Source organism: Moschus berezovskii, chromosome 6 (assembly GCF_049115385.1).
Source record: "Moschus berezovskii isolate FMDL1 chromosome 6, NW_MosBer_1.0, whole genome shotgun sequence".
NCBI lineage: Eukaryota > Metazoa > Chordata > Mammalia > Artiodactyla > Moschidae > Moschus > Moschus berezovskii.
This window is the reverse complement of record NC_142465.1, coordinates 60,697,546-60,704,364: the sequence shown is the minus strand read 5'-3', so window position 1 is coordinate 60,704,364 and position 6,819 is coordinate 60,697,546. Positions and strand designations below refer to the sequence as shown.

Below are 6,819 nucleotides of genomic sequence, written 5' to 3'. Positions count from 1 at the left end.
TATCCATATTTATCTTTATACATAGATTTTATTTCTATAGGATAAATTTCTAGAATTAAAAAGCTGTATCAAAAGGTGTTAACATTTAAAATTTTTGCAGAGATTACTAGAGATTATCCCGATTATATGCTAACAAAATATATACTGAAAACTTGGCTTCAATTTTTACAATTAATCATAAATCCACTTGGAATTTGTTCTGGGATGATGAATAAGGTAAAATTCTAATGATTTTTCTAGCTCATTATCCTTACTTTATTGAACTAATCTTTTCTTGATTTACCATATTTTAAGTATGGGAAATACTCCTATATTTACTCAGGCTTTGAATTCTGTTCCACGACTGTTTATTCTTACTCTATTACCATCCTATATTTATTACTTTTGCTTTATATTTTAATATCTGATTACACAATTTCTTTATGAATCCCCCCCTTATTTTCTTGATATTTATAGTTTTTCCCCCTCTGAGTGAAGTAATTTTGCTTCTTTCTTTTTTATTTTTTTAAACGATCTCAAATTTTTATTGTCTTCATAATAAAACAAAATATTAAGCTCAAACCTGGATCACTTGGCCTTTTCTCTTCTTATCGCCTCCCAGCTCAAAATGTTTGCATCTCTTAATAGCCAGCATTCTCTTTGATCTACAGTTGGGCTCAACACAGTCAAGCCTCAGTACAATCTTTGTAGTTTTAGCCTTTTTCCGGAAAATCGGCTTAGTCTGTCCACTACAGCCACTGTTTCCTGTCATAACGCCGCTCTCCCTGGGCAGACGGAGAATCCTTGCCCTTCTTGTACTGTGTCACTTTGTGGGGCTGTTGCTTCCCACACTTCTCACAGAAAGTACGGCGGGTTTTTGGAACGTTCACCATGTTTGCGAGAGCGATACCAGCCCCTGCTTATTTCTAAAATTAAAAAAAGAGAAAGCTCTTAAGCTGCTATTGGGATTTAAAATTGGGATTGTATTAAATTTGTGGATGATTTCGTGAAAACTATAGAATATCTTATAGAGTACGTTATAGAGTAACACATTTAAAATAGGGTACAGAAACAAAAAATGTTACTTTAATGATGTATAACTGTATTAGGATGCTTTGAGTAGTAAATGATGAACATCCAGATAAAACTCAAGTTTAAGCATGCTGCTGCTGCTGCTAAGTCACTTCAGTTGTGTCCGACTCTGTGCAACCCCATAGACGGGAGCCCACCAGGCTTCCCCTGTCCCTGGGATTCTCCAGGCAAGAACACTGGAGTGGGTTGCCATTTCCTTCTCCAATGTGTGAAAGTGAAAAGTGAAAGTGAAGTCGCTCAGTCGTGTCCGACCCTTAGCGACCCCACAGACTGCAGCCTACCAGGCTCCTCCATCCATGGGATTTTCTAGGCAAGAGTACTAGAGTGGCTTGCCATTGCCTTCTCCGAGTTTAAGCATAAAAGAGTATTTATTGGCTTATTTAACTAGTGAATTAAGCGGTAAGGCTAGTCTTTAGGCATGTCTGTATCCCTGGGCTCAAATAACATCACCAGGATTTGTTTTCTGTCTCCCAGGTTGGTTGGCTTTTTTAGTTTCAGTTTTAGGCAAGCCTCCAAGTGGTAACAAAGCTGGTTTGTCTCTTCCAGGCTTATATGGGCTTCAGCACCTGCAACAGCAGAGGAAGAGAGTCTTTTTCCTTACTGTGTCACTGAAAGTATTGGTGATGGCTGTTATTGGCCAGAAATGAATTAAACACTCATGGGGGCAGAGTGGGGATTAGTACTCAGCCTCACTTAAACCAGCCAGGCTACAATTGGGGAGGGGTGGCTCCTGAAAGGAAGAGATGAAGCATAACCAAAGATGTAGGAGGTTTTGGTATTAGAATACCCATTGATTTATATGAGGATATTAAAGAAATACTACTAAGTTGAAGTTCTAATATTATTTTTCAGCATATCAAAAGTTACTCTGAGGCTATAAAAGTGGAAAGAAACCAGGGAATGGAGTAGGAAAATATGGTGAGGGATTAAAAAAATTACCTTTGTTATTGAATAATATTTATTAGAATTTATAATGCTGATTGTTGACAAATGACTCATCTCCCCTTTCTTGATCTTATTACTGTTTAGATCCTCCAACATTTTGCTTCATATAATTATCTTTTTTTCCAACATAACCCTCTCCTTCTCTTCTAGTTTTTTTCTTTTTTTCCCTGCTCCAAAGTAACTACATTTCCTACCTCCATAAACAAAAGCCGATTAATTCTACTGGTCTTTTAAGCTCCTCTCCTTATATTCCTTGGTCAACTATAAAGAAATTGTTTAGTTGAAAATCATCAGTGATTTCCTTAATCACCAAATCCAATGGGTTTAGATCCTTTTCCTTGATGACCTAGTGTCTCTGCAGTATTTGGACTACCTTTCTTTCGTGAAGCATGAATTCGTAGTTTCTATAAACTTTCTCTCCTGATGCTCCTTTTATCTTTATGAGACTTCTTCCTTAGTTACTTGGTTGTTTTCTTCATGTGTGGATGATTCTCTAGGTTTTTGGTTTCTCTGTTCACTGTCTTGGCAGTCTCAAACACATGCCTATTTTCTAAAGAAAGGATGAGCCTTTCTATTTTGCTATTTCCGATCAGTTCCTCCCAAAATCTTCATGATCCAATCCTAACCATCCATTATCAAAGCCTAGGTTTACTTCTTCTTCTAAAACAAATTTTCTCTCCTGAATCCACTTTTTTTTTTTAATTGCACTACTTTTCAAACTACTTTTTTTCAACTTTTCAAACTTTTTTTTTCAACTGTTTCTTTCAAACTACTCTTTCAAACTACTTTAATTGGAGGGACTGATGCTGAAACTCCAATACTTTGGCCACCTGATGTGAAGAACTGACTTATTAGAAAAGATCCTGATGCTGGGAAAGATTGAAGGCAGGAGGAGAAGGGGACAACAGAGGATGATATGATTGGATGGCCTCACCGACTCAATGGATATGAGTTTGAGTAATTCCAGGAGTTGGCGATGGACAGGGAGGCCTGGCATGTTGCAGTCCATGGGGTCTCAAAGAGTTGGACATGACTGAGCGACCGAACTGAACTGAACTTTTCAAACATGGATTAGTTACTTCTGTATAAGACTTGTCTTACTTTCTGGCCTATAAGCTTCTTTAAGAACATTTTTGAATTCAACCCTGCATTTCTTTATCTGTGAGACACATTGTCTTGTATTTATTTATTTGTTTATTCAACATACATTAAGATACCTACTATCTAGGCACTGTGCTAGGCAGTGAAGAATACGTTTGTGGTTTCTGCTCTCATACATTTTAGTCTCATGAAATAACAAATACATACTGTGACATAGATTTAATGAAACTTTGAGAGAATGACTCTTGCATCTTGAACTCCTCTTTCATCTTCTCTCCCCAAACTGCTGTCCTACACTTCCTGCACCCTTTATCTGATAATCTCATAGATTTCTCACACTCAAAAGCTGAATTTGATTCACGTGCTGTGGACACCTATAAATGAGAAATTTGTCCAGTGTTAAAAAAAACAAAACAACAAAGCTCACAAACACCTTCTGTCTCTAAACCTTCTGCTGACTTTGGTATTTACATTAATGTATACCACCTCCTCTTCATTACCCAGGGGGAAATCTTCTCTTTGATTTCTTCCTCTTTCTTCATACTTAATTATTTTCATTCAAACACTTTATCATTCTTGTTAGGCCTTTTTTTTTAATCTATAAGAGATTGAAAATTAGTATTTAGCCAGTAGAGGTGTTTTGTTTGATCTGCATAATATTTTTGAAAGAAAAGTGTAAGCAAAAGTCTCTCAATCACGTCCGACTCTTTGTGACTCCATGGACTATACAGTCCATGGAATTCTCCAGGCCAGAATACTGGGGTGGGTAGCTGTTCCCTTCTCCAGGGGATCTTCCCAACCCAGGGATTGAACACAGGTCTCTTGCATTGCAGGCAGATTCTTTATCGTCTGAGCCACCAGGCAAATACGATATTCTTGTTTCTCTTGAAAAGTTGGAAAATCAGGCAACACTGGCTCCTCATTCAGGGAAGAATGACTGGAGTTTTAGATGAGACATCTGAAATACTACTCTAATTGTTGTTGTTGTCCAGTCACTAAGTTGTGTCCGATTCTTTGTGACCCCATAGACTATCCCATGGATGGAGGAGCCTGGTGGGCTGCAGTCTGTGGGGTTGCTAAGGGTCGGACACGACTGAGTGACTTCACTTTCACTTTTCACTTTCACACATTGGAGAAGGAAATGGCAACCCACTCCAGTGTTCTTGCCTGGAAAATCCCAGGGACGGGGGAGCCTGGTGGGCTTCCGTCTATGGGGTCACACAGAGTCGGACATGACTGACGTGACTTAGCAGCAGCAGCAGCAGCAGACTATAGCGTTCCAGGCTCCCCTGTTCTCCACTATCTCCCAGAGTTTGCTCAAGTTCGTGTCCATTGAGTTGGTGATGCTATCTATCCATTTAATGCCCTGCTGCCCCCTTCTCCTTTTGCCTTCAATCTTTCCCAGCATCAGGGTCTTTTTCAATAAGTTGGCTCTTCGCATCAGGTGGCCATAATACTGGAGCTTCAGCAACAGCCCTTCCAATGAGTGTTCAGGATGAATTTCCTTTAGGATTGACTCCAATCTCTACCACTTCTTATTTTTACTACATTCAGTTCATTTCCTCATTTATGAAACATTCTTCTCATGGCTCAGTGGTAAAGAATCCACCTGCAATACAAGAGATGTGGGTTTGATCCCTGGGTCAGGAAGATCCCCTGGAGCAGGAAAGGGGAACCCACTCTAGTATCTTGCCAGGAAAATCCTGGCAGGCTACACAGCCCACTGGGTTGCAAAGAATCAGACTCAACTGAGTGACTGAGCATGCATGCAGCACTTCATCCTTAACTGAGGCATTTGAATTTGTAATCTTTGGCCTATAAGATCACAGAATGTTAGTACAGGAAGAGATATTAAAAGATCTTCTTATATAATAGCCTCTTCCACCTTCTATTCTGTAAGAGATGGAGAAATTGAGGTCCAAAGAACCTAACATCACCTGACCAATTTTATACAAGTGTATAGAACTCAGTCTCACAGGGTTCTATTACATGCCATTAGACCCCTTCCTCACTTTGGGGAAAGTCCATAATCTGGACCCATTGTCCCCCAAATCCCCCACTCAGGGCCCTCCCATAGAATTTTCAGGTTCAAAAGCGCTGTGCATAACAACGCTTGCTTTATCAGGCTTTGAGGCCCAAGACCTTTGTAAGGTATATCCTAAGTGAGGCCACTTTTCTGTGAGGTTTTTAAAGGTTATGAATCTCAAAAATCTATCCCCAGTCTTTCTTGCTTTATTCTCTAGTGCTTACCTGCATATATCTCATATTCTTCTGTGTGTGTGTGTGTGTTCTGAAACATACCTATTCTTTCCAATGTTTTTTTTTGCTGTTTTATTTTTATTTTAATTTTTTACATTTTTATTTTTAATTGTAGGCTAATTACTTTACAATATTGTATTGGTTTTGCCATACATTGACATGAATCCGCCCCGGGTGTACATGTGTTCCCCATCTTGAACCCCCCCCCCCCACCTCCCTCCCCATACCATCCCTCTGGGTCATCCCAGTGCACCAGCCCTGAGCATCCTGTATCATGCATCGAACCTGGACTGGCAATTCATTTCACATATGATAATATACATGTTTCAATGCCATTCTCCCAAATCATCCCACCCTCGCCCTCTCCCACAGAGTCCAATAGACTGTTCTATACATCTGTGTCTCTTTTGCTGTCTCACATACAGGGTTATTGTTACCATCTTTCTAAATTCCATATATATGCGTTAGTATACTGTATTGGTGTTTTTCTTTCTGGCTTACTTCATGTTCTTTCCAATCTTTTTTGTTCAGTTTAGTGCTATTCTTTCCTACTTAGATTATCCTTCCCTAGTCTCTGCCTGCCTGATAGAACCTTTTCCATCCTCTAAAGTCTACCTGCATCCTTGAAGTGCAGTAGTTAAGAAGGTGGTTTGTATGAGACAGACTTGGTTTGAAATCTAGGCTTTGTCCTTTACCAGCCAGGTAACCTAGGAAAGTTTATTTCTGTAAGCCTGTTTCCTTGTCTGTTAAACCACCACGTGGTTAGAACTACATACTGCTGCTTTCATAATCCACTTTTCTTTCTTATATATCTTTCCTTATCATTAAATAGTCTTCTACATTGTCATTTTAAATGGTTCAAAGCATCCCATAATTGTGTATCAGGCTAGTCAAACTGCAGCTCTACACGCCCTTCCTAGAAAACCTGCAAATGCTCTTACTTAAACTGATATGAGTGAACGTCTCTTATCTGCATTCACGTTATCCATGTCTAACAAGTATGTAATAATATTTAACCTGTGCTTTTTGGTGGAGAAACTGAAGTGAACCCCACCCAGCTTAACATACATAGGCAGTTTTGATTATTTCGTTTTGAAAACATCCTAGAAGTATACTTATTTGTTGTCTTAGTTGCTCAGTCACGTCTGACTCTTTGCCATCCCATGGACTGACTGTAGCCCGCCAGGCTCCTCTGTCCATGGGGATTCTCCAGGTAAGAACACTAGACTGGGTTGCCATGCACTCCTCCAGGGGATCTTCCCAACCGAGGGATTGAATCCCGGTCTTCCGCATTGCAGGCAGATTCTTTACTGTCTGAGCCACCAGGGAAGTCCATATTATTTAGTGAAAGTATTTAAGAATTTTGATACATATTTCTAAAATGCCTGGAAAGGGGGAGATATACGTTTCTATCCCCATCTGCAATCTCGTTTTATTGAACAG

At 39.5% G+C, this 6,819-nt stretch overlaps 1 pseudogene; it reads right to left on the bottom strand.

The window, feature by feature from the left end:
• Window positions 1-344: 344 nt before the first annotated feature.
• Window positions 345-872, bottom strand: LOC148777619 (large ribosomal subunit protein eL42-like; annotated as a pseudogene).
• Window positions 873-6,819: the final 5,947 nt, after the last annotated feature.